This window comes from Haliotis rufescens, unplaced genomic scaffold, assembly GCF_023055435.1.
Source record: "Haliotis rufescens isolate VD_foot unplaced genomic scaffold, xgHalRufe1.0.p SCAF_1, whole genome shotgun sequence".
NCBI classification, from domain to species: Eukaryota; Metazoa; Mollusca; class Gastropoda; order Lepetellida; family Haliotidae; genus Haliotis; species Haliotis rufescens.
Window position 1 is genome coordinate 17,239,403 of NW_025963779.1, and position 10,617 is coordinate 17,250,019.

Sequence of the window (10,617 nt, forward strand, 5' to 3'; positions counted from 1 at the left end):
TTCGTTCTTTGTGTGTGTAAATTTTGAAACAATTATATATTTAATAGAGATGTTTTCCAAGTTATTTTCAGTGTTTTATAGTGTATGTACATAGCTAATGATAATTGTGAATAAAAAATTATTAATAATAATTTGTTCTGATAAGGTAATAATTTGTTGTCATAACTGTGTTTTTGTTATATTTAAGTTATGATAAATTATAACTTCATTATCTGGCATATAACAAGTTTGCAGAGAGAGAAATGATATGCTACCTAATATTTATAACATATTTAACTTATTTTTGAAAACAGACAGTACTGATGATGATAAATGTCATTATTCATAACAATAAACCAGAACTGACTTTTGTATGTTAAATTTTGTATAGTGTGTATGTAACCTTTTGTGAAATTTCTTTTTTGGGTATATTGATGGAAACAATAAGAGGAGCTTAAAGGCACATCTCAAAGGTTGGACGTTTACTACATATTAAGGATCAATACAGTAATCACAAAAACAGAATAGTTTGAAATTATCTTTTAATGTTTCAATGTTATGAATGTAATGAAGAATTGTCAAAAGTACAGATTTGTTCATGATTTGTTATTAAATAGTGTCTATTCTAAGAAGTGTACCCACTGCTTTGAGGCAATTGTAAATCAGTTTTTTGAGATTGATATACCCATTTCTGTTTGTGAATTTAAGTCTTGTTATTGGTTAAATCTGATTTATCTCAACTTCTGTCTTGTTTAAATGTGCACATTTGTCAGTTGGACTTTTACGGGTTAGTTAAGTACAATCATCTATTCTGTCACATCTGTAGTACTGAACAAACAGTTGTGTACCTGTGTAGTCGTCAGTATCTCCCTGTCTGTGTGAGTGAAGGATGTATTGAAGAGGTTACACAACAGCAGACAATGTTACTGGAATCGACAGCTGTGAGGTTCTTGTGTAATCATGTCATTTCAGTTATGTGAGATGTCTAGCTGTGTCATGATTCACTGATATACACCTGACACTACCCTACACGTTAGGCCAACCCATGTGTCAATTAATATTGAATCAGTTTTGATTTCTTCAAAAGTAATGTTTACAGCCCAGTCGTCTAAGGCGCCACAATTTGCTGTGCAGAGTTGCGTCCCTTAAGCACGTCAGAAACCTATGAATGTGGGTGTGAATCCAGGTTCGCCCTGATTATGTTCTTAGGTTTCGTGCTCGTGGGTTTCACCAAAGTGGTTAACGTCTGAGACCTGCATCACTTTGGGGTTTCCTCCCACATTTAGCTGACACGCTGCGATATAACTGTAATACTGTAAAAAGCAATGTTAAACCCAACTCACTCACTCACTCACTCACTCACTCACTCACTCACTCACTCCTGGTGGGTCACATATAAGGATAGTAAGGTGATGGTGGCAAACATGTTGGTGATACGTTCAGGATGAGGATGATGACACACTGGGATGAAGGTAAAAGTTATGTAAAGGTTTTTTATGATGGTGCTGATTATTCACCAAGAGCTTAAAGTAAAACTTGTCATTCTTATCCTAGCATAGGGGCGGTAGGGTAGCCTAGTGGTTAAAGCGTTCGCTCGTCACGCCGAAGACCCGGGTTCGATTCCCGACATGGGTACAATGTGTGAAGCCCATTTCTGGTGTCCCCCGCCGTGATATTGCTGGAATATTCCTAAAAGCAGCGTAAAACCATACTCGCTTACTTATCCTAGCATATGTTTTTGTGCGGACCTCGTAGCTGAACCTTGTCTTGAACCGTGGAACGAACCTTTCAGCTGTGGATTTCAGAAACTGTGATGAATGGTACTGAAGAGGCATGATAGCATTGATTTTGTTGGTGTATATAAGCGGACTGTATATTTGAGAGTTCCTTTGTGTATAGCATACCCAGTACATCTTGTAGTGAGGAACAAATGTTGTAATTCAGTTCTTTTATTTATTCAAACTTCAGGTTTTATCTCCTTTTTCATACCACAATAACTTATGTTTATCTCCGAATATGATTTTTTTATTCCTATTATACTTGTTCACCCACTTTACGTACATAACTGGTACCAATTCTGTGTTCAAGCTGATCAGATAGTCAGTGCCAAGTATAAGAAACAAACTGATATTTTATTCTATTTATGTTTCCTTTTTTATGTCTTTTTATACATGATTTGATAATTGTGTATATATGCAGTAGTTTGTTGATGTTCTTTCATCACAACATATAACCTTATTCATACATATCACTGTATTGTATTATATTGTATTGTATTGTATTTGATTGAAAACATAGTGCCTAGTTACTACATGTGCACGCTCAACGAATCTTTAACGTGTTTGTGTATACTTGCACACATCGATGTTCTTGTAAAATAGATCAGAATTCAATCTCATAAAAGGCACAGTTGTTAGATTTGAAGGAAAAAATGTGAACTGAATTTGATGTTTCCGGCATACTAGTCCATGAAGGGTAAGAATTATTTTATCTGCATCTCACAGCATTCTGATTTGGACCAGGCACAATGATGTGAGTGTAGCGTTCAGAGCCACAGGGTACAGGCCTGTTGTTGTGTCACTTGAGTATATGCTTGTGGAAATACCAAGAACTTTGTTCAAGATTTCAAAGTGCAACATTTTGTTTTTACTTGGATCATCGATCTTCCTGTTACAATTTTAGAAAGGTATAAATGGCTGACCTTATTTACACTGAACAGTCTTTAAACCACATGGGTCAGCCAGACTGTATGTTAACTGCTTTGAAAAGTATATTGTTGGAAAATTAAATTATGGAGAAATCGCTTGAAGTTATGTCCGGAATGAACAGATTCATGTGATTTCTCCAACTTAAACCATGTTGATTCAGTGTATATGAGTGCTCTAGAATTTGTATAATAACCTATAGTTTCTTCATTTTTCCTTGGGGGGCACAGGTGTCCCAGTCGTCTAGGGCGCCGCAATTTGCTGTGGAGAGTTGTGTCCCTTGGGCACTCCAGAAACCTATGATTGTGGGTTGATTATGTTCTAGGTTTGTCAGCACCATACCCGTGCTCGTGGGTTTCACTGAAGTGGTTAACGTCTGAGACCTGCATCACTTCGGGCTTTCCTCACACATTAAGCTGACACGCCGCGATATAACTGGAATACTGTTAAAAGCGGCGTCAAACCCAACTCACTCACTCATTTTTTCTTGTTAAAATGCACATTCAGAATAGCCAGGGAATTCAGGGCTCAAAGTGAACTGCAACAATAGCATCACGTCATCATTTTGGTTCAACAATGATTGAGAAAGGTATACACATCTCTGAAAACAGAGAGTAATGATAAACATGATAACAATATACTCTTTGTTGTTGGGTGCCCGGTTTACTTGATTTGCCCTTCTTGTAGCTGGTCCCAGTATTTAGAGCTGGTGATACAACTTGTGTCATACAAGTGACAAGAACTGGTGGTTGTTATGAACAGCTGTGCCGTCAGCTTGATACAGGCTGGTCGAAGGTACTGTCTTTCCTATTAAAAGTTTTACATTTCTTGCCAGAATGTCTTTTCATCTCAAAGATTCTTGACATGCTGTAGATTTTCTGGATTAGCACTGTCATGGATTGGCTGTTAACATGGTGGCATGATCTTTGCAGAAATGGCAACTGCCTCAAGGGAGACAACTCTTGTACTCTTAACGTACATTCAAGGTTACACTTCCTAACCTCTTGGTATATTCTGCCATGGTCCTTAACATATTTGTTGAGGGGTTTGCGGAAGGCGGTTGAGTCTGTTGTGTTATCACGTGACTTAGATTAATTGTCTTGCGGCAATGTTAAATTTAATGTTGAGTCATGACAAAGCCAGTGATGATGGCAGTTCGGATTCTTTCTTTGATGGTAAATATAATTTTGATTATTTGACGGATATAGTTCTTCTTTTAATTGTCTATAACTATCTATAACTTTACTCTCTTGGAGAAGACTTATGAAACCTTATGGTAAAGGGAGGTAACTAGTCCTGGTTTATTTTATGTCATCGTGTTAGATTTGACAGAAAACAGTACAAGATAATACATGTTACTCCAATTTTGATGTCTTTCCCCTCATACTATGAGAAAAGTGTAGATATTATCTTTTATTCGCATTGTCTCTGTTAACATGATTAACTATGTGTTTTCATGTCCACTGACCTAAGCCACATCGAAGTTGACCTACAGCATGTCAGTTCTAATTGTAGTCGTGCAATATTCTTCCATCCTTTCATATGCAATTCAGAATGGTCCCCTCAAGTCATCCTCCATTGTTCAGAGTATCGTGTCTCCATTCTGTTATAAATACCCTGAACTCTAGCTTTCACCACCATGGCTTTGTTTTGGAAGTGATGCCACCATCTCCTTTTTTTGTGTCACTCAGCACAGAATGTCCCTTGCTTATATTTCTTTGTTTTTTAATGCCGCACTCAGCAATATTTCAGCTATATGATGGTGGTCTGTAAATAATCAAGTCTGGACCAGACAATCCAGTGATTGATATCATGAGTATTGATCTACGCAGTTGGAATATGACGACATGCATGAACCAGGTCAGTGAGTCTGACCCTCCGATCCCATTAGTTGTCTCTTACATCTAGCATAGTCGCCTGTTACGGCAAGCATGGTTTGCTGAAGATCTATTCTAACCCGGATCTTCACGGGTCTTCACAGGTCTCTCTTGCTTATGAGTGTCATTTGTTGTAAATGAGTGTATTTTTAGCGCTATTTGAATCCAGCTCAAAACGGGCTAAGATAACGAAAGGGCCCAGGGTATTTATCTTTTTGGAATAAAATATCATACTCTGGACCATTGAGGATGCCTCAGCCTCTGGTGTTCCTCTGTGTTCTTCACCATATGCATTTGTTTGTTATGTGGTGTGATCAACTTTCAGACCAAGTTTCCTATGAGCACAAAGTGTTTCAGTGTCCTGCTGTTTGATATTTTTAGATGTGTCATGTGACTTGAAGATTGCACAAGTGAGATGTAGTATTTACACAGATGCAAATCAGTGTCTTTGCTGTGAAGGAATAGTTAAACATGATCCATTGCATTTACTGGAGAACTCATCCTGTTGCCAAAAAACAACAATAACTTGGGTTATTTGAAAACTCTCGGCCAATCAGTGCTAATAAAACCTTTGGCTCGTTGTATAAGACAGTTTACAAGTGGAATTTCAGATTGGTCATCATTTCCAAAACTGTTTATAACTCGCAGACTTTAATGTTCCAGCTATCTTAGAATTTGTTTCAAAGATGCTCCATTTGGCAAAGCAGTAAAATCAGATCTTTTTCTCCATACCGTACCTTTCTGCTTCACCTTCATAGAAGGTCATGTCAGGTGAACCCTCAAAGAAGTTCAACCACCCAATCAAAATGAAGGATGAGTTGGTTTTTGAATTTGGCTCCAATTATTTAAGTGCCTTACCGGGTAAGTCAATTTTTTTTATCTCTGCCAAAACCACCCCAGAACTCAAATAAAACTCCATGGTAACCCTTTAGGATGCCACTTACAAATGAGAGGACATATCAAGTCTCCACAACGATATGATAGCGCAGCATTCTCATTTCCTTAATTACATTATTTTTACTGGGCTGTAGAAATCAGATGAGCATGTCTGAATGCTTCGCTCAGAGTTCCAAGAATTTAGAAACCACAAAGCTGATTTGCTTGTTAGATGGTTCACCTGACCCAACCTCAGATCTTCATGCAGAGAGGTAGTGTATGAGAGTAAAAGATCTGATGTTAATGAGATTGCTCCAGTTGTAAGACTTCCTGTATGGTGAGTCAGCACACTGGCTGACCCATGACTGTATTCAGATTGTTTGGGAGCTAGCATACAGTGCTTGATGTGTGTAGACGTGTGATAACCTGCATGCCTTGCACTGTAGATGCCAGAACATGCCAGAAGGGGACTCACAGCTTGCCAAAATAAACACTTCCAAGTTTACCGACCTGTTTGTTGTATTTTGAACACATCCAAACCAAAGAGGAGGAGGGTTCATTCATCGTCACTGTTTGTGTGTGTGAGGGGAGTTTCTGAAATGAAGAGGGGGCACGGGTGGCCCAGTCATCTAAGCTGCCGTGATTCGCTGTGCAGACTTGCGTCCCGTGCTCGTGGGTTTCACCAAAGTTGTAAATGTCTGAGACCTGCATCACTTCAGGCTTTCCTCCAACATAAAGCTGACACGCTGTGATTTAACTGGAATACTGTTAAAAGTGGCGTTAAACCCAACTCACTCACTGTGAAATGAAGATTCAGAGATGATCCCAGAGTATCAGATGTGTTTTGTTAGAGAATTGAAGATCTGGTTAGAATTGGTCTTCAGCAACCCATGCTTGCCGTAAAAGGTGACTATTCTTGTCGAAAGAGGCAATGAACGGGATTGGGTGGTCAGGCTCACTGACTTGGTTGATGCATGTTATTGTATCCCATTTGCTTGGATCGATGATCATGATATCAATCACTAGATTGTCTGGTCCATATTCAGTTATTACAAACTGCCACCATATAGCTGGAATATTGCTGAGTGTGGGGTTAAACAACAAACAAGAGACTTCGTCGGGTTTGGTTTGGTGATTCGGTTGATAGGGTGCCATTGTATCAAAAGGAGTACCCTTGTGTCACTAGCTGGTTTGTCTGGTCCGAGCTTGATTGAGAGGCTGTTTGAAATCCATGGTAACTATGTTCATGAAGCTACCTTTTGCCATTTGTTCGCCATTTGATAATGATCTGGTGAAATTAGCCAGTGTGCATTGGAATGTATTGTTTTGTCAGAATTTGAAGTTTTTGAAACATTGATCAGCCATGTCAAAGTTTGAAAGTCATAGCCTGGAAGAAAGTTTGACCGAACTCCTGGAGCATACTGATACTGAAGGTCACATTCTGTTTTCCACTGAAAGATGTTTTTCAATGTACTATTGAAGGATAGCATTAGGTTCATATCTTCTTAAGGGTGGGCATTGAAGAAGTAATATTTTAAGATCTTGAGTGACATTCATTAAAGGTCAAGGTCGCTGAAATTATTCTTAAGATCTTCTGTTTACACGGACATACAGGTGTCAGATTCACTGTTACTGTCCAAGATTGGCTGCTCTCTTCAGGTACACGGACATACAGGTGTCAGATTCACTGTTACTGTCCAGGATTGGCTTCTTCCGCCTTCAGGTACACGGACATACAGGTGTCAGATTCACTGTTACTGTCCAGGATTGGCTTCCTCAGCCTTCAGGTACACGGACATACAGGTGTCAGATTCACTGTTACTGTCCAAGATTGGCTGCTCTCTTCAGGTACACGGACATACAGGTGTCAGATTCACTGTTACTGTCCAGGATTGGCTTCTTCCGCCTTCAGGTACACGGACATACAGGTGTCAGATTCACTGTTACTGTCCAGGATTGGCTTCTTCCGCCTTCAGGTACACGGACATACAGGTGTCAGATTCACTGTTACTGTCCAGGATTGGCTTCTTCCGCCTTCAGGTACACGGACATACAGGTGTCAGATTCACTGTACCTGTCCAGGAATGGCTGCCTCCGCCTTCAGGTACAGGACATACAGGTGTCAGATTCACTGTTACTGTCCAGGATTGGCTTCCTCCGCCTTCGGGTACACGGACATACAGGTGTCAGATTCACTGTTACTATCCAGGATTGGCTGCCTCTGCCTTCGGGTACATGGACATACAGGTGTCAGATTTACTGTTACTGTCCAGGATTGGCTTCCTCAGCCTTCAGGTACACGGACATACAGGTGTCAGATTCACTGTTACTGTCCAGGATTGGCTTCCTCCGCCTTCAGGTACACGGACATACAGGTGTCAGATTCACTGTTACTGTCCAGGATTGGCTGCCTCAGCCTTCAGGTACATGGACATACAGGTGTCAGATTCACTGTTACTGTCCAGGATTGGCTTCCTCAGCCTTCAGGTACACGGACATACAGGTGTCAGATTCTCTGTTACTGTCCAGGATTGGCTTCCTCAGCCTTCAGGTACACGGACATACAGGTGTCAGATTCACTGTTACTGTCGAGGATTGGCTTCCTCCGCCTTCAGATACACGGACATACAGGTGTCAGATTCACTGTTACTGTCCAGGATTGGCTGCCTCCGCCTTCAGGTACACGGACATACAGGTGTCAGATTCACTGTTACTATCCAGGATTGGCTGCCTCCGCCTTCAGGTACATGGACATACAGGTGTCAGATTTACTGTTACTGTCCAGGATTGGCTTCCTCCGCCTTCAGGTACACGGACATACAGGTGTCAGATTCACTGTTACTGTCCAGGATTGGCTTCCTCCGCCTTCAGGTACACGGACATACAGGTGTCAGATTCACTGTTACTGTCCAGGGTTGGCTTCCTCAGCCTTCAGATACACGGACATACAGGTGTCAGATTCACTGTACCTGTCCAGGAATGGCTGCCTCCGCCTTCAGGTACAGGACATACAGGTGTCAGATTCACTGTTACTGTCCAGGATTGGCTTCCTCCGCCTTCGGGTACACGGACATACAGGTGTCAGATTCACTGTTACTATCCAGGATTGGCTGCCTCCGCCTTCAGGTACATGGACATACAGGTGTCAGATTTACTATTACTGTCCAGGATTGGCTTCCTCCGCCTTCAGGTACACGGACATACAGGTGTCAGATTCACTGTTACTGTCCAGGATTGGCTTCCTCCGCCTTCAGGTACACGGACATACAGGTGTCAGATTCACTGTTACTGTCCAGGATTGGCTGCCTCCGCCTTCAGGTACATGGACATACAGGTGTCAGATTCACTGTTACTGTCCAGGATTGGCTTCCTCAGCCTTCATGTACACGGACATACAGGTGTCAGATTCTCTGTTACTGTCCAGGATTGGCTTCCTTAGCCTTCAGGTACACGGACATACAGGTGTCAGATTCACTGTTACTGTCGAGGATTGGCTTCCTCCGCCTTCAGATACACGGACATACAGGTGTCAGATTCACTGGTACTGTCCAGGATTGGCTGCCTCCGCCTTCAGGTACACGGACATACAGGTGTCAGATTCACTGTTACTATCCAGGATTGGCTGCCTCAGCCTTCAGGTACATGGACATACAGGTGTCAGATTTACTGTTACTGTCCAGGATTGGCTTCCTCCGCCTTCAGGTACACGGACATACAGGTGTCAGATTCACTGTTACTGTCCAGGATTGGCTTCCTCCGCCTTCAGGTACACGGACATACAGGTGTCAGATTCACTGTTACTGTCCAGGATTGGCTGCCTCCGCCTTCAGGTACATGGACACACAGGTGTCAGATTCACTGTTACTGTCCAGGATTGGCTTCCTCAGCCTTCAGGTACACGGACATACAGGTGTCAGATTCTCTGTTACTGTCCAGGATTGGCTTCCTCAGCCTTCAGGTGCACGGACATACAGGTGTCAGATTCACTGTTACTGTCCAGGATTGGCTTCCTCCGCCTTCAGATACACGGACATACAGGTGTCAGATTCACTGTTACTGTCCAGGATTGGCTGCCTCCGCCTTCAGGTACACGGACATACAGGTGTCAGATTCACTGTTACTATCCAGGATTGGCTTCCTCAGCCTTCAGGTACACGGACATACAGGTGTCAGATTCTCTGTTACTGTCCAGGATTGGCTTCCTCAGCCTTCAGGTACACGGACATACAGGTGTCAGATTCACTGTTACTGTCCAGGATCGGCTGCCTCCGCCTTCAGGTACACGGACATACAGGTGTCAGATTCACTGTTACTGTCCAGGATCGGCTGCCTCCGCCTTCAGGTACACGGACATACAGGTGTCAGATTCACTGTTATTGTCCAGGATTGGCTGCCTCCGCCTTCAGGTACACGGACATACAGGTGTCAGATTCACTGTTACTGTCCAGGATTGGCTTCCTCCGCCTTCAGGTACATGGACATACAGGTGTCATATTCACTGTTACTGTCCAGGATTGGCTTCCTCAGCCTTCAGGTACACGGACATACACGTGTCAAGATTCACTGTTACTGTCCAGGATTGGCTTCCTCCGCCTTCAGGTACACGGACATACAGGTGTCAGATTCACTGTTACTGTCCAGGATTGGCTGCCTCCGCCTTCAGGTACACGGACATACAGGTGTCAGATTCACTGTTACTATCCAGCATTGGCTTCCTACGCCTTCAGGTACACGGACATACAGGGTTCAGATTCACTGTTACTGTCCAGGATTGGCTTCCTCCGCCTTCAGATACACGGGCATACAGGTGTCAGATTCACTGTTACTGTCCAGGATTGGCTGCCTCCGCCTTCAGGTACACGGACATAATACGTCCTACGCCCAGCTACGTGCTACGTCAACAGCAAGAACTTCAAGGGTCCCGTTCACAACACGATCGTAGCGCTATGACTGTCGTAAGTCTATGTTAAAGTATGGGAGTTATGCTAGTCTTAGCACCACGATTGATTTGTGGAACAGATTCCTGGTCATTATTGAAGGTAACGGGCGTATCTGAACGTGCTCACACCTTCTTTAGGCGCCCTTGTAGCTTCGATACAATTCTCCGCGATTAGAACCTTCGGACGCCTTTTCCAAACGACCAAGAGATATATAACAGTACAATATAACAGAAAAATATA